Source organism: Mesoplodon bidens (assembly GCF_964165515.1).
Source record: "Mesoplodon bidens genome assembly, chromosome: 7".
NCBI lineage: Eukaryota > Metazoa > Chordata > Mammalia > Artiodactyla > Ziphiidae > Mesoplodon > Mesoplodon bidens.
In genome coordinates, this window is record NC_138164.1 from 112009883 (window position 1) to 112027835 (window position 17953).

Sequence of the window (17953 nt, forward strand, 5' to 3'; positions counted from 1 at the left end):
GGCCTTCCTCCTCAGAGGCTGTAGAAATCAAACTGCTGTCAACAGCCAGTATCACATTTCCCCGCAGCAGGCTTGGCCCTCCCTGCGGGCTTCCCCGCCTGGCAAAGGCAAGCGCATTTCATTTCCCCCGCTGGGCATATCTGGTCTCCCTTCACCTTCTTCCTTGGCGGGCTCCTGCCTCACCTCTTCCCTCTTGGCCTCCCCACCACCGGCCCCTCTGCCAACCTTCTGAAGGCGGGCGATGGCACCACCTCCTCGTAAACCGTGTGCCAGCAAGCACATGTGGATAAAGAGGAGCGAAAAATCCAGAATAAACCAGAATAAAAATCCAACACTGTGAGTGTGTGTGTGTATCCCCATCGCATGCTATGTTTCCTTTTTTTACCCATGTAATAAGCCTATTGGGGGCAGACGTTGGACCCGTCAAAATCAAGGGTAAGGTGGTTTCAGAGATACCCAGTTACAAAAGTCAAACGAGCTTAGTCTTCAGCAAATCAGGACAAATGATCTCAACTTTCACTCACTGGTTTGTTCAACAAGCGTGTGCTGACTGCCTCCTATGTGCCAGCAGTGGGGAGGATGGAGGTCCCCCTGCCCTCCTGCAGCTCAGACAGGGGGCGGAAAGAAGAGGGAGTGACAGAGGGGACCTTCCAGGTGACACAGAAGCCCAGGAGAAGGATCGGCCAGAGGGCAAGACTTTCAGGCCTGAAGGCAGACCTGTGAGAGGGCTGGAGGTACAGGGTGGCTGGGGTCAAGGTGGGCGCTAAATTCAGAAAGGGAAGTCCCAGAGGCAGTCGGGTTTCATGCTAAGGGCAATGGAAAAGTATCCAAGGGCTGTGAGCCAGGGGCGTCAGTTCCTGTGTCTGTGTCTGTTCTAAAGAAGACCACTCGGGCTGCTGTTTGGAGCCAGGGGCAGATGGGGTGAGGAAGTGAGACCAGTACGAAGCTGGGGTGGTCTTCCAGGAGAGCGTGGCCCAGAGTGGGAACATTGGGGACAGGGAGGATGACTCACTCCAGACAGGTTTCGGAGGTGCCCTGGGGCTGGGGCCTGAACCGTGTGGGCTCCACGGAGCCTCCACACACAGAAGAGCCACAGCGTGGGGTGGGGTGGGAGTGGTGCACTCACCCCGGGGTGGACCGGGGCACCGACGTGGAGATGCTGGGGCAGAGGAAGTGGCTGGGATGGGCACCTGAGATCTCTGCTTGGATGACCTTGAAAGAAAAAAGCAAGTCAGCGAAACTGCATCCCACTCACGGAACTTTGGCCTGGTGCCAGCTGCCCAGCATTCAAGAATAGTTACACGTTATTTGGGACTTCCCTGGCAGTCCAATGGTTAGGACTCTGTGCTTTCACTGCTGAGGGCCTGGGTTCGATCCCTGGTCAGGGAACTAAGATCCTGCGAGCCGTGCGGCGTGGGCAAAAAAAAAAAAAAAAAAATTACACATTATTTACCTGGCACAGAGCAAACATCCAGAGCCTGGTTAATTATGAAGACAGATCCCATTTGAAAGCAGCACGATCTCTAAGCAAAAGCTCGCTACAGGTAAATTTAAAATGTTGAAGACATTTTAAACCAACAGCTGGAATCCATTTCTCGAAAAGCTACCCAAGGTGGCTCTTAAGATTTTTCCAGAAGCTGAAGGTTAACTCAACCCCTCCCCCCATCAAAGCCTTGGGGTGAACACGAAGCAGGTCTTACAAAGATAAGAATTCTGCACAGCATGCATCACAGCAAATAAATTTATGTGACTGGCTACCCTTTCAATGATTTTTTTTTTTTTTTTTTTTTTTTTTTTTTTGCGGTACGCGGGCCTCTCACTGTTGTGGCCTCTCCCGTTGCGGAGCACAGGCTCAGGATGCGCAGGCTCAGCGGCCATGGCTCACGGGCCCAGCCGCTCCGCGGCATATGGGACCCTCCCGGACCGGGGCACGAACCCGTATCCCCTGCATCGGCAGGCGGACTCTCAACCACTGCGCCACCAGGGAGGCCCCTCAATGATTTTTTAAAATTAATTAATTTTTATTTTTGGCTGCGTTGGGCCTTCATTGCTGTGCGCGGGCTTTCTCTAGTCGCGGCGAGCGGGGGCTACTCTTCATTGCGGTGCACAGGCTTCTCATTGCAGTGGCTTCTCTTGTTGCGGAGCACGGGCTCTAGGCGCGTGGGCTTCAGTAGTTGTGGCACGCAGGCGGGCTCAGTAGTTGTGGCTCACGGGCTCTAGAGTGCAGGCTCAGTAGTTGTGGCTCACGGGCTTAGTTGCTCCGTGGCATGTGGGGTCTTCCCGGACCAGAGCTCGAACCTGTGTCCCCTGCACTGGCAGGCAGATTCTTAACCACTGTGCGACCAGGGAAGTCCCTCAATGATTTTTAAAACCTTTCAAGGGCTTTGTGCAGAACAGGAAGGGATTATTAATGGCAGTAGATTAAATATAGTGTTTGTAGCCAATTCTCTCCAAAGGTATGTGTCCGGTGTTTGCTCGGGGAGCTAATCTCTGCCGGGCCGGGGCACACAAAGGATATTTACAGCCTCCGTTTCTGGAGGCCTTTATCAGAACTCTCTGAAAAATAGATAATTAATAAGGGCCTATACTGTACAGCACAGGGAACTCTACTCAATACTCTGTAATGACCTACATGGGAAAAGAATCTAAAAGAGTGGATATATGTATATGTATAACTGATTCACTTTGCTGTACAGCAGAAACTAACACAACATTTAAAATCAACTGTACTCCAATAAAAATTATTTTATTATTATTATTATTATTTTTGGTCACACCACGTGGCATGTGGGATCTTAGTTCCCCCACCAAGGATCAAACCCGTGCCCCCTGCAGTGTAAGCGTGGAGTCTTAAGCACTGGACTGCCAGGGAAGTCCCTAAAAATTATTTTTTAAAAAACGAAAAAACTCTAAATTTAACTAGTGATTTGCTTGTTTTGATTGGTTCAGACTAAAAACCAAATAGAAGAGTCTTAAGTGCCCTCCAGGTGGACAATTTGTTTTTCTAGTTTTGCAGGAGCCAGGATGACTATCGTGAGCCCGCCTCCCCTGAGTTGAGCCAGAAGCAGGAGTTAGTGAACCGGATGACAAGGGCTTGAGACGCTCCCTCTGCAAATCTATCGAGTGAAAATTCCACCCTCGATTTTGGCATCCACAGCCTCGCACTTGGAAACATGCAGCCTTGTAATACTGCCCCCTGCAGCCACCAGGACAATGCAGAGCTTTAGCTGCAGTAAAATACCACTTCACACCCACCAGGACCGCCATAATCAAAAGGAGGGGCGATAACAGGCGCTGGAGAGGATGTGGAGAAATCGGAACCCTCGTGCACGTCTGGCCGGGATGTCAGATGGCACAGCCCCTTTGGAAAAGTCTGGCAGCTCCTCAAACAGTCAAATGTGGAGTTACCACACGACCCAGCAATTCCGCTCCTAGGCTCATGCTCATGAAAACATGTGTCTGCACAACAAACCTGTACATGATGTTCACGGCGGCATTATTCATAATAACCAAAAGGTGCAAGCAGCCCAAACACCCTCCCACTGATGAACGGGGGTAAACAAAATATGCCCTATCCATACAACAGGATGCTGTTTACAAGCAATAAAAAGGGATGAAGCACTGACACACACCACCGCACGGGTGAACCTTGAAAACATGATGCTGAGTGAAGGCAGCCAGACACAGACGGCCACGTATTGTACGATTCCATCTATGGGAAATGTCCAGAACAGGCACATCCACAGAGACAGAAAGTAGTGGTTGCCTAGGGCCGGGGGGAGGTGGGGTTAAGGAGAGGAGGGTTTCTTTTGGGGGTGATGAAATGTCCCAAAATTGATGGGGGTCACAGCTGCACATACGTGTGAATATACTAAAATCACTGACGTGTACACTTGAGGTGCGTGGATGGTATGGGATGTGAATGATCTCCCAATAAAGCTGTCACACAAACACCTCTGTCTCATGAAACAGAAGTGGTATCTATTTAACACTCATGCATCTGAACCTTCTCTCCTCAGACATGTAATTCAGGGGGGCGTTACTACTCCTTTCCCCCGATGTGGGCCTAGTTCTGCATTCACACTAAGGACCCCTTTAAACAATTGTTACTTCATAACCTTAAGAATTACTATTAAATGCTTTTAGGTGTCACATGATATGGTGGTTATTTTCTAAAAGAGCTGCTGTCTTTTTTTAATGTCAAATCACCAACTTTGTGATTCAAATTAAATTCTATGCATTGCTTCACCAATACACATGGAAATATAAACATATGGTGTATTGTATGTTATAATTCATCAGGATGAGACCTTTTGCAGGTGCCTGAAAACAACTGTTTCAAATATAACATGCACACATTTTACCAACTTAGAAAACTATTTTTTAATTGAACGGTAAGAGCTGCTATCTCTTGGCGATACATACTGAAATATTTACCAATGCACTTTTGTTTGTTTGTTTGTTTTTGTTTTTTTGCAGTACGCGGGCCTCTCACTGTTGTGGCCTCTCCCATTGCGGAGCACAGGCTCCGGACGTGCAGGCTCACCGGCCATGGCTCACGGGCCCAGCCGCTCCGCAGCACGTGGGATCTTCCCAGACCGGGGCACAAACCCATGTCCCCCGCATCGGCAGGCGGACTCTCAACCACTGCGCCACCAGGGAAGCCCTACCAATGCACTTTTATCTTTTATCATGTTGGGACTTGCTTCAAAACCACTGGAGGTGGGGGAAGGATGGACAGGGGTAGGAATTGCCATATGTGAGAACTGGTGAAGCTGGGCTGTGACCAAGTGAGAATCCTTATGCCTGTGCTTCTTTTTTTTTTTGGCAGGGGGGCCATGCCACATGGCTTGTGGGATATCTTAGTTCCCTGACCAGGGATCGAACCCGTGCCCCCTGTAGTGGAAGCACAGAGTCCTAACCACTGGACCGCCAGAGAATTCTCGCCTGTGTCTCTTCTGTATGTTTGTCATCTGCTCTAATAATTGCTTAAAGTATGTTTAAGGAAATAAAACACGTATCCACTGCAGCCGGTGCTAAATCTCACACCCAGAGACCAACTTTCAAAGCTCCCCAGACACCACAGGGAAATAGCTGCTCACCCACCCAACCACACCTGCAGAAACAACAAGAAAGGAAGGGCGAGGCTGCCTGTGGGGTCACTGCGCTCCCCGACCTGGGGCACCCTCGCGGGTCATACCCCCAGCTCCTACCTTCCACCCAACCCAGGTGGGTGTGGGTGCAGCCTGAACGCACTGCCCTGCCTCTCCCACCTTGGAGTCGCCCCGAAGCAGCAGCTGGAGTAACTGATGAAGACACAGCTACCATCATTTCCCAAAGGCTGACCGTGGCCCCTGGAAATGAAGCATCTCCTGTGGGTCGCTCAACCAGAGGGTCCCTAACATCTCTAAAAATGGGGACCTTTTTCTTCAAATGTAAACACACAGGAAAAGTTGTTGGATAAAGCCTTTCAACCCTCTTCTTCCTCCCTTTGGCCCTCCTGGGTGGAGGGCTCCAGACCAGAGTTTGAAAACCACCATGAGAATGGTGCGAACCTTGCCAACAGAGAGGCAAGCTGTTCCTCTGGATATTTCCCTGAAGTCACTCAGGTCGGCAGCCCCGCAGAGTTGGCAAAAGTGCCTGGAGCTGAAGGGCCACTGCTGAGGAATGGCCTCCCCACTGCTGGCAAATCTACCTGCCTTGTGAGCAAACCACCTCCAGGTGAAGCTGGGGGAGAGGCCAGACCTGCTCCAGGTGCAAGGGGGCACGCCAGTAATAAACTCGTGGAAAATCAGGAATTATGAGGACCGCAAAAGAGCCCCAGTGAACTTTACTGTATTAATACAGCAGAATGTTTTCTGTCTTACAGCAGGAGATACTGCCAACACACGAGAGCAAGGAATCACACCTACATATCTGCTCCCGGAAGGAACAGATACTAATACTTGTGCCATGTGGACCGGAGACTGCCCTCTCCCCAACTCTCCCTTCCCGGTCCGCATCCCTGGAGCCCCGAGGCGCGCCAGCCCAGGCTGGCACGGCTGTCCTGTCACTGTCAGCGCCGCTGGGAACCTCAACACAGCAGGAGAGGAAGGGCCCTGGGGCCAGCTGGCAGGCTGGGGCCTGTGTCTGGATCCGGGCCACTTACCCTGGACAGCTTCTTCTCTGCACCCCTTCAACCTTCCAGGATGAGGGCAAAGGGCACGCTAGGGGACTTCCCTGGCGGTCCAGTGGTTAAGACTCCGTGCTTCCACTGCAGGGGGCGCGGGTTCCATCCCTAGTTGGGGAACCAAGATCCCGCATGCTGCACAGCACAGCCAAAAATTTTTTTTAAAGAAGGGTACGGCAGGGCCCCAAGGGCCAGGCGAGCGGGCGGCACCCCCTTCCCGGCTTCCCTGGGCTGGCGCGGGCTCTGCCATGCCCACACACGGTGTGCAGCTAAACCCTGAGTGTCCACGTGCCGGTCCCCTCTCCAGCTTCCTCTTCCTCCCAGGTAAGGTCACCAGGTACATAGACTGTTTTACCAGTTCATCTGCTGAGGGTCCTCTTCCAGCCCCTCTGCACCCGGGATTCAGCCACCCACAAGGCCCTGCCCAGGCCTTTGCCTTGTATCTGTGCACATGAGTCTCTCTCCAAACTCATCTACACTGATGCCAAAAACAAGTCAACTGAAAACCCATTTTGCATCTTTCCCGCATCCTCCCGGCCAACTCTCTCCTTGAAACACCTCCAACCGCCTGCCATGCCGGGGCGCGGACGGGTTAGGGCAGTCCTCACTCCATCCCTCACCCCGTGCTGGACCAGCACCAGAACCTGCTGTTCTGGGAAGGTATGCTGCCCCTCTCCCCCAGTACCACTCCACCTGGGTGGAGAGATGTGGCTTCCCCAGGGACCCACCCACAGAACGTGCACCTGTGCCCCGGATTCTCGGGAGGCTGGAGAAGAAAACACACAAACTGTCTCCACTTCTGCACTCGGTTGTTCTGGCAAATCATCACTGGGCAACTACCGGAGGCCCTCGGACAAGAATTCTGAACTGGAGGGAACAGGGGGACAGTGGAAGAACCTTCTGGGAGCACAGGCTGGCTGCTCCTCCCTGCCGGAGGTCTGGCTAGGTGATGGGAGAAGGCCCCTTGGGGACTGTTCTTGACGTGAGGCCACCTCCTGCAGTGCTCCGCCAGACCAGCTCGGGAGTAAACTGGAGATGGCCGCTGGTGGCAGCAACCCCCCAGCTGCGGGGAGACATCCAGAAATTGATCCAACATGCTGAAAACAAAGCCCTCTCTGTGTGCGTGTTGGCCGTGGGGCTACGGACCCGTTTGTTTCCCCTGGGAGGACAGAAATCACTTCTGGTCGCATCAGGTGGAGAGTGCCCACCTGCAGCCCCACCTGACGGTGATTGTGCACAAAGCTCCCGGCCTGGGACACACCTGGGCGCTGCTGCCCGCCCAGCTGAACGTGGGAACCATGCGATGGTGCCGCCTTAGAAACCACGAGGGCCACTAAAGGAGGGAGACAGTCACCAAGGTCTGTGCCAGAGCACTTAAGCACCTTATGCTAATCTGCTCCAGGAAAAACACCGAGATCCAGAATAAGACACTCCGGATGAGAATGACGACCTATTTATCGCAATTTTTAAAATTCACACTTCCGGTCTTGAATTATGCTGCTATTCCCAAGGCCCTCCCAAGCTCAGTCTCCTGGTCACCTCCTCTTTGGCCAGGCCCACTGGCCATGACCGGTGGCCTGTGAACTCCGACTCATAGCTGGGATGGATGCCTTCTGACCTTTTTCGTTTTCCCTTTTCCTGCTTCACACCTAGCTTACAGCTCCCCTCGCCCAGGTGCCTGCCTTGGAATGCACATTCTTGAAACACAGGAATTCTATCAGTTACATTTAGCAATTTCAGCTGCACTTGCTGGCGAATGACTTTTACCTGTCAGTTATTCCTTTAAGCTCCCAACATAAGCTGTAAAGCTCCCCAGGACACGAATCCTTGTTGAATTCTCTGAACAAACCATGAGCCCACAGTTCTCCAACAGTGAATGTCAAGTGAACAATCTGGGGGAGAAATGCTGCAACGTCTCATTCAATTTTGTTAAGACTACCTTCATTTTAACAGCCCAATGCCACCCTCTAACTCCCTGGCCAATAAATTGGCCTGTACTTTGTTTGTCAAATGTGTTCACTTTGCCGTCTTTCTCCACAAGCAATTCCTCTTAACAAAAGCCTTTAACCTCAGAGGTCAGTGGCCTGCAAATCGTAACACTGGTCATGTAATCAAGAAGTCATCCATAAGGACTTCCCTGGTGGCGCAGTGGTTAAGAATCCGCCTGCCGGGGTTTCCCTGGTGGCACAGTGGTTAAGAATCCGCCTGCCAATGCAGGGGACACGGGTTCGAGCCCTGGTCGGGGAAGATCCCACATGCCACGGAGCAACTAAGCCCCTGCGCCACAACTACTGAGCCCGTGTACCACAACTACTGAAGCCCACGCGCCAAGAGCCCGTGCTCCGCGCAACGAGAAGCCACCGCAATGAGAAGCCTGCGCACTTCAACGAAGGGCAGACCCCGCTCGCCGCAACTAAAGAAAGCCCGCACGCAACAACGAAGACCCAATGCGGCCAAAAATAAATAAATAAATAGATTAATTAATTTTTAAAAAGTCATCCATGAGACATCCTGTTTCCCTCAAGGGCATCTGGCCTCCTTCAGAGACGGCCTCCTCCACCTCCCCCCGAGGTTCTGCAACAGGCAGCAGGAAAGGAGGTAAAAGGTCACCCAATGTAAAGTGCAGGGCCAGACTTCAAAACAGGCCTGGGGAAAATTGAGGGGTGAAAATCACCTCTGTAATATAAAACCAACAATAAAAACTTGCCATGTGACAGCAGGTTTCCAAGAAAACGGTCTTTATAGCATATAATAATATAATCTATAATAAATTATGTGTTGTCAGAAGCCTTTCAAAACAGTCTTGAAATTAACAGATAAAGAGAGAAGTAGGTAGTCGGTGGACAGATAGGTAAGGCATACAGATTCATTTTTGTGCTTTTAACAATGAAGATACAAAATATTCTTTCTACCAAAGTCTTTGGCATATGCCAGACAACGTGATCCGTATTTTTTAAATTCTGACGGGAACTCTAGGGATTGGTTACTATTGCTCTTCCCATTTACAAATGAGAAGACCGAGGCTTGGATGTCAAGCAACTTGCCCAAGGTCACAGCTAGCGAACAGCAGGGCTGGGAATCAGACCGAGGTCCGACTCCCAAACTCATGTTCTTACCTACCAAGTTAGGTGGTACGTACTCCACACACAGTTCTACTCAAGATTCCTAACGTTACAACACAGATACAAACGTAGGTCACTCTGTCGTGACCAAAATGACATGATTGCAACCAGCAGTAAAACTACAGTAACTACGGCGGGTGCCAACTCTAAAACGACTCCCATGTTGCAGTATTTCCAGTATTCCCACTAGAACTGCACAGCTCACAGGCCCACAGGAGCGGACCCTGCCTTCTATTAAAATCCACCTCATCTAGCGGCAAACAGCTGAGCTGGAAATCCTCTGAGAAAAGGTCACCCACAGGAAGCAACAGCTTAGCGCAGCACGAGTACCTGGCAGGGTCTCCAGGAGCACAGCCTGTATCCCTCATCAGAGTGAGGCCGGATGACACGTGCGCTGCCACCCCTGGAAAACCTCCTGTGAGAAGCCAGTGCAGGCGAAGAATCTGTGGCATCATCTTTAGCCGCGGGCAGAGCAATTATCTTATCCTCTACCACATAGTCTTCTACGGCCTGGTGACCAACGCCTGGGAGGGTTCAGCTGAACAAAGCTGATGCTGCCCTCCAGGACTGGCTGCAACTTGGGGAAACCATGTTCCTGCCATACTTGACAACCAAGGTGGTACCCAGGTTTACCTCAGCACTGCTACCTGAAGCACATCAAGGAAAGGACCAGGAAGGTTCTGGAACGGCTTCACCAGCCCAGGGGTCCATGTGTCTTCTCAGGTTCCTGTTTGCTCTTTAGTATTTAGTATTCCTGCCATTTTGCTGCTAATGAGGGTGAGAGGTTAGATGCAGGCAAAAATTAGCAGTAACGGGAAGAAAAAATAAAAGGGCACCTCTCCACCAGAGCGCGGGCACCCCACCTCTCTGCCCACCACGGGCCAGTCCTTATTTCCTTGGAGACATGATCCTCTGTACTTGTGCTCTTGTGTTTGTTCAGCAAGTGTGTACACAAACAAATACACATTATTCTTTCCCTAATCTGAGGGAGGCATCTTAGAAGCAAGAACATGAGACTCAGAACTCACTTTAAATTTGGGGGAGGGCTTCGTGCACAGGCAAGGTGCAGGAACTTTCATCTATGAATGGCTACATCTTGAATTGATGACAGAGCACTGAAGAGCCGCGTTAAGTAAACTGGCCACACGGTTCATTTGTCGCAGTGAAGTATATCATAATAAACCGTTCACATTTACAGGGTAAAGATGCGGAGTCAAGGCAGGTTATAGGGGAAACCCAAATCATTATCCCTTTTCCTATGGCTCTCGAAAAACAACAGCCTCTGCCTACCGAGGTACTGTAAAAATAAAGCAAATTCAAACGTAACTAAAGCAAATTCAAACGTAACACGTATACTGTGCTGTATCAACAAGTAATGGTTAACCAGTTAAATGCAGAGAAATGTGATTTCACCAAGAAGAAGAACTGGGAAAGGTCATCGAGGGTCACATTTTTATAAAGAAAATACAGAATGTCTTGGGGACTTCCCTGGCGGTCCAGTGGTTAAGACTCCGCGCTTTCACTGCAGGGGGCGCGGGTTCAATCCGTGATCGGGAAGTAAGATCCGCATGCTGTGCTGAGCGGCCGAAAAAAAACAGAATGAAAATACAGAATGTCTTGGCAGGCGTAACCTGCCAATATAATTGTCTAACCCAATTATCTGCACTACCTCTTCAGGTGTTTTTCTCTGTATGGCAATCCAGAAGGACCCCCTCCAGCCTGGCCAGGCCAACATCAGGACAATGGCCTGAGCGAGAACGGCTGGGAGAGGCATGCGTCCACCCAAGAGAAGTCCCCGAACCTCTCCTCGCCACCAGGGTGTGGTTCCCTCAAATGTCCCTAAAACCTTGTGGGGGATGCCCCATATTTCCCACAGACGTGCTTCTCCTTTGCACCCAGAAGTACAATTGAACTGGTCAAACCACACGTTACAATTTGAGGACTACAGAAGGCAGCCGTATCCATAAAACCTGCCTGAGGGGCTTCCCTGGTGGCGCAGCGGTTAAGAATCTGCCTGCCAATGCAGGGGACACGGGTTCGAGCCCTGGTCCGGGAAGATTCCCACATGCTGTGGAGCAACTAAGCCCGCAAGCCACAACTACTGAGCGTGCGTGCCACAACTACTGAGCTTGCATGCCTAGAGCCCGTGCTCCGCAACAAGAGAAGCCACCGCAATGAGAAGCCAGCGCACAGCAACCAAGAGTAGCCCCCGCTCGCTGCAACTAAAGAAAAGCCCGCGTGCAGCAATGAAGACCGAATGCAGCCAAAAAAAAAAAAAAAAAAAGCCCTGCCTGCGGCCACGGTATTGTTTGCTGGAAGCTGTATTCATTTCACACCCTCAAAACGACTCTCACATCTGGCCTCTTCTGGATCCTCACAAAACCCCTGTGAGACAGGATGACAGGTGTCAGAGGCACCGCCTTAGAGATCAGGAAGTGGAAACCCAGAAACACACACAGCTGATTCAATGTCACATCCAGTGGGCCCTGGGCTGGGGGAAGTGCCAACACCCAGGCCCTCTGCCTGCAGTGGTCTGGGAAGCAGCCTGTCAGGGGGAGGGGGCGCACGTTTTGGAGAACACGGATCAGGGTTCAACTTCCAGGTCTGACACTTAGACGTGTGTGTGAGTGTGGGGGGGGGGCGCCTAGAGCACATGTCATCGCCATTCGTAAGATCTGTTTCCTGTCAAATAAAGTACGCACGTTACCCATAACTCACATTAGGTCTCCAATGCAGGAACATACTCTGTACCTGCCCAACTGCAGCCACAGGCCAGCAGCAGTCCTCCAAGAATGTGGATTTCCATCCTTCCTCTTCCCACTACGTTTGATACCCCAGCCCAACGTCTTTGACGTTTAACTTTCAGCAGCATTACTGTACTTCACTCTGCACGACAGTGTTTGCTTGCAAAAGGAGAAAGAAACCAAAACTCCGTGCATTAAATCTTTTTAAGGGCACGGAGAGGCCGACACTTGGAAAAATCAGTGATACATGTATAATCTTATAAATGAAGTATTATTTCATAAGAAGGAAAGTCCGAGTTACAGCATAGGACGACTTCTTAAAGGCAAGGTTATTTTGTGTTAGCTTTTTTTTTTACATCTTTATTGGAATATAATTGCTTTACAATGTTGTTAGTTTCTGCTGTATAACAAAGTGACTCAGCTATATGTATACACATATCCCCATATCCCCTCCCTCTTGTGTCTCCCTCCCACCCTCCCTATCCCACCCCTCTAGGTGGTCACAAAGCACCGAGCTGATCTCCCTGTGCTATGCGGCTGCTTCCCACTAGCTGTCTATTTTACGTTTGGTAGTGTATATATGTCCATGCCACTCTCTCACTTTGTCCCAGCTTACCCTTCCCCCTCCCCGTGTCCTCAAGTCCATTCTCTACGTCTGCGTCTTTATTCCTGCCTGCCCCTAGGTTCATCAGAACCATTTCTTTTTTTTTAGATTCCATATATATGTGTTAACATTCAGTACTTGTTTTTCTCTTTCTGACTTACTTCACTCTATGACAGACTCTAGCTGTTAATACAAACTTGTCAGGGAACTAGATCCCACATGCCACAACTAAGACCCAGCACAGCCAAATAAATAAGTAAATTTTTTTAAAAAAAAGAGCCATTTAGGAAGCAGAATCTAGGATGACCCTCAGGTTCCTGGGATGGGTGGGTGAACCACCCCATGGAGTGTACGAACGATTCCTTTCCTTTTTACCTAGAGAACTCGGTGTCCAACAATTAGCCGATAAGCCTTCGTAAGCTGCACGTAGCTACCCTATTTTCCAACCCTCCAGAGTGGCCATTAACCTACTGTACGCCTGGAGAGGCACACCTCACTGGGTAGCACAATTCCTTTCAATTATTAACTTCCCTAAACATTCCTGGACACAAAAACAGCTCACATGAAAAAAAACTAAAGGACATTCCACTGAACGGAGGCTCTCAGTCACCTAATATTTGCTTGGGGTAAAAGGTGAAGTTCACAAAAGGCAGCAAAATCAAAAGGCAATCAGAAATCAACAAGCAGAAAATATTCCTTACTTGTGTTAAGTAACAGATTTTTTGAAGAGTTTCCTTTAGATTATCCGTATTTTTACCATGTCGTTAGGATGAACTGTTGAAGGTTAGTAGTATTATTCATATATTGCCTATTTTTATGCAACATCTTTCAAAATATAATTATATGGATTATCAATATAATTGTGTACAAATATAATGCAAAGGAAACCCCCTCAAAAAGGCTCTTTTCACGGCTAGTTTCCTTACATATCCATGCAAGTTCGTCCTCTGCTTCCCTAATTGTTCCCAATTCTGTATTTTATAAAGCATTGGTTTGTTTCTTTGGCAGTAGGACTTGATGTTGATGGAGCTGTGAGATGTCTGTAACAGATTTTTTTTTTAACGCCCTGTACAGCCTAGACTATTTCTACAGTTGTCAAGGAAACTTAATAGTGGTAGCTTCTGGGGAGGGGTACCGGGTGAGGAGGCCAGCTTTGTGCTGAATTCCCACCTGCACCCCCTTCATTTTGCACCGTGTGCTTCTAGTACTTATTATTATTATTTTTTTAATAAATTTATTTATTTATTTATTTTTGGCTGTGTTGGGTCTGCGTTTCTGTGCGAGGGCTTTCTCTAGTTGTGGCAAGCGGGGGCCACTCTTCATCGCGGTGCGTGGGCCTCTCACTGTTGCGACCTCTCTTGTTGTGGAGCACAGGCTCCAGACGCACAGGCTCAGTAGTTGTGGCTCGCGGGCTTAGTTGCTCCGCGGCATGTGGGATCTTCCCAGACCAGGGCTCGAACCCGTGTCCCCTGCATTGGCAGGCAGATTCTCGACCACTGCGCCACCAGGGAAGCCCTAGTACTTATTTTTAAAACGGAAAAGTCCTCGCAGGAAAAGCTCAAGAGGGGCTCAAGCCATTCGAAGAAAGTAGAGGTCTCGTTAAAGAGGGAGAGTCTCCGAAACACACTTGAAACACGCCAGCTTGAGCAACAATTTTATTCTTAAAAGCAGCAATTTTTCCGGAATTCAAAAGTGCGGGCTTCCACCGGTAACTGAACTGTCAGGTCTGCCAATAATAACCATGCAGAGTGACTAAACATTTTTTCCAACAAAGGAAAAAATGCATTGGATCAAAGTGCAGAACCAGCCCCCGGCCGGAGCGGGTAAGCGTTTCCGCCTCCCACCTTCCCACCGCCTTTAGACTCCAGGCTGCAACTTTAATTGCTCGCTTGGAACGCGTCCTCACAGGCAACGCCAGCAGCTGCGGTCGGCGCGGCCCGCCCCTCCCCCCCGGGCGTCACGTGACGGCTGAGAAAAGTAGGGGAAAGGTTACCGCGAGCCCCGCCCCCGGCCTGGCGCGCCCCGGGAGTTCAGATCCTGTTCCACCGGCCCGGCCCGGGTAGACACCTTCCGGAGCGAGCTGGCGCGCGTCGGCGGCGGTGCCACTCCGGCGACAGCGGGCGAAATGCAGCGCCTCTGGGGGGGAAGGCCGAGCCCTGCATGGTCAACTTTGGGGACAGTTAAGAGCTTTGTGTGCCCGAAGACAGCCCACACCAGAAACGCTGCCCCGCGCCCCGCGAGCCCAGAGCGCCTCCGGAAGGGGCTCACCGCGCAGCCCAAGGAACAATTAACTGTGCTTCCATGAATGGGCACGCGGGGCCAGGGTTGCGTAAGCCCGGGCCCTCGCCCCAGGACTCCCCGGAGACCCAGGCTTGACCGCTCGGTGACCACGGGGGCTGGGGCCGGGGCCAAGGCCGGGCGGCAGCGACGCCAGCTTTCTTCCCTTCACCTCTGGGTTAAGGCCGCTTGTTTTCAGTACAAACTCGAAAGGTTATTTCGGCCTGTGCATAACTCCAATTTCTGCCACTCTTGATACAAAGTATGTGCACTCCTTAAGATGGCTCTCTTTCTGATTCCAACAGCTGTTCAGATGGAGTTCACTGTGCAAGATCAGGTCTAGCCACACATCTTTGGAAGGAAGCCGTTCATTTACATACGGAAAGCAGCCCCCGGGCACGCAGGGGCAGAACCACCCCAAACTCCACCGAGAATTTTGCATTCAGCTCCTATCACTTACAACTAAACGCTCCCTCGCCTCAACGATAAGCATTATCATCAGCATTAATGTTCTCATTTGTGCCACATTCACTGAGTCACCTTAAATAATTCGGAAAGGGGGGTGATGCTTGCTGGCATAAAAAAATAAATAAATAAAAAGACCAGTGTGTTCGGCCATTTTTTATTCATTTGGTTTGTGGTTTAGAAAGAAATAAGCATGCTTGAATATCTGGAATGACCAGAAACCGGAAGCCTCTGTGAGAAAATGGTCTAACAAAATACACTTTTCAAAAGGTTAAACTGATTTTATTTGGTGACTTACAAAGTTACCAGTTTCCTACTAAAATCTGCCCTTCAATATTTTAATATCACATGGAGCACAGAGGAAACCGAAAGCAGCTCCAAGTTGGTAATATTAAATTGTTCTGTATTCAACCTGATTTCTCGAGATTTTTAACTCTTGGAGTTAAAAAAGTAAGATCTTCTTTGTTCCGTTCGGCTTTAACGTGAGTCAACCACCGATTTACACTATAAAGACACTGATCCACAGTGTTTCGTTTCCAAAACGAAAGGAACTGTCTGCTCGCCCAGGGAGTTGGGGTTAGGGGCTGCCGGAATAGAGGCCCCGGAGCCCCGGCTGCTCTACCGCCCTGACCACGCCGTCCGGGCTCGCAGGCCAAGTTCGCCCAGGCCTGGTCACGTGAAGCGCCCACACCCTCCCACCCCCCGCAAGGCAAGCTCCCCGGCCCGGCGCGACCTTGGGCAGGCTCTCCTCGCCCACCTGTCCTAGACCGCGCGCCGCATGGGGGGATGGAGGGCGCTCGCAAGAGGGGACCCAGGCCCGGTGCCTCCATTCGCATCCACCTAGGGCGCTTGGACACCGCCTGGAGTCCCAGCGCCAAGGGCGTGTCCCCACGGCTGCGCTGCGGGGGCGGGAGCCTGGAGGGGGTCGGCGGCGCCCTGCTGAGTCCCTAGCGTCCCTCTGGCTCCCGCTTCGGCCGGCCCGCGACCCCGGGACGGCCCCCCAGACCCAATCCACTCTCGGAGGGGGAGGGGATGGGGCGAGATAGAGGAAGGATCCGCGGCGCGCTGCCATATCCCGAGGACTGAGCATCCCTCCCGCCGTCGCGTCCTTTCCACTGCCCTAACACGGATCCCCAGACCCAATCCACTTCGGCGAAGGAAGTGGGATGCTGGGGAAAGGGAACCGGCAGTCCTGGTGTCCCTTGGCCGGGGGCATCCTGTCAAGTCCGGAGAGTCAAGCGTCCCTCCAGCTCCCGTACAGTACCTGCTCGCAAGGCCGACCGATCCTCGGGCAGACCCCGAGACCCAATCAACCCACTCCTGGGAAGTGACGGGGAGATGGGAAGGGAAAGAGAGCCGGTGGCCCTACTGGCCCCAGCCCGGAGGCGTCCGGCCAAGTCCGAAGGGTTGAGCATCCCTCCCGCAGCCACACCGGACCTGCCCGCATGCGGACCGACACTGACGCGGACCCCCTAGACCCAATCCACTGCGGGGTATGGGGAGTCCCGCCCCGCTCCGGTTTCGAGCTCTCTAAGAACCGCTGTCCCTCGGCGCCCCGACACAGGCGGCGGCCCCCCGCCCCCGCCTCGGTCCGGGCCCTTGCAGTCCCCGTCCGCCCCTGGCCCTGGGCGCCGCCGCAGCCAGCCCCCGGCTCCCGCCAACCCCCCCCCCCCCCGGCGCGCGGCCTCAGCCCGGCCTTACCGAGTCGGTGGACAGAGGCGCGGCGACAGCCACAGCAGCAGCGGCGGCTGAGTGAGCGAGGCAGCGAGCGAGCGCCGGGCGGGAGGACAGCGGGCGAAGCTGAAGGCAACCGACGCCGCCCGCGGCCGATTGGCTGAGGCGCGAGGGGCTGTGCGGCGACTCCCGGCGCTCGGCGGGCCAAGGGCGGGACCTGGACGAACGGGGCGGGGCATCAGCAGGGGCGGGGCGCCCTGGGGAGCGGGTCGGGCGAGGAAACTGAGGCTCGTAGGGGTGCAGGCCACCTCCGGACCTCTGCCAGCTTGAGGCCTAGGACGAGATTTCTCGCCCTGCGAGCCTCAGTTTCCTCATCTGAAAAATGGGCCAACTCATTAGGGCCATGCCCGTAAAAGCGCTTAGCACAGTGCCTAGCTCATGCTCGTCCGTTATAGGCATTGCCCCATATAATCCTCACGGCACCCCTATAAATAGCTGATCCTAGCCCGGGTCAGAGAAGGGATCACTAACCTGCCCACAGTCACACTAAGAAGATGGATTCGACATTGGGCCCGGGTCTGATTTCAGAGCCCACACTCCAAATCGGACCTTATCCCAGGAGTGACAGCTGATAGGATCTTGAGGCAGCGTGGCTCACGAAACCGACACGGTAATGCCTATTCCAGTGACCTTTCTGAGCCCCCTCTTCATATAACTGGGATAAACATTGCTCCCTTGCTGGGCTTTGGTAAGATTTAGTAAACTATTCAGGCGCCTAAAGCATAGTAGGTGCCAGGATAGAAATGGCTGAAGGTGGAGACAGAGTGACTGATGTGCCTTGTACCGGTCACTGAGCTGGCACTGGCCGATCTCAGAGTCTAGGTCCAGGCCAAGGGCA

General features: G+C 52.0%; 1 protein-coding gene across 2 annotated transcripts in view; it reads right to left on the bottom strand.

Annotated features, from left to right (window-relative positions):
* The window catches only part of CPT1A (carnitine palmitoyltransferase 1A), a 65630-nt gene extending 48416 nt beyond the window's left edge, over positions 1 to 17214 (bottom strand). Inside the window, exon 1 of one of the 2 annotated variants that reach the window (XM_081241529.1) lies at positions 17083 to 17214. The gene's annotated coding sequence lies outside the window, so the exon portion shown is untranslated. Of the gene's footprint in view, positions 1 to 1126; positions 1627 to 17082 lie in introns of those variants that run through there. The other variant, XM_081241530.1, reaches the window with a different exon arrangement.
* Between the last annotated feature and the right edge of the window lie 739 nt (positions 17215 to 17953).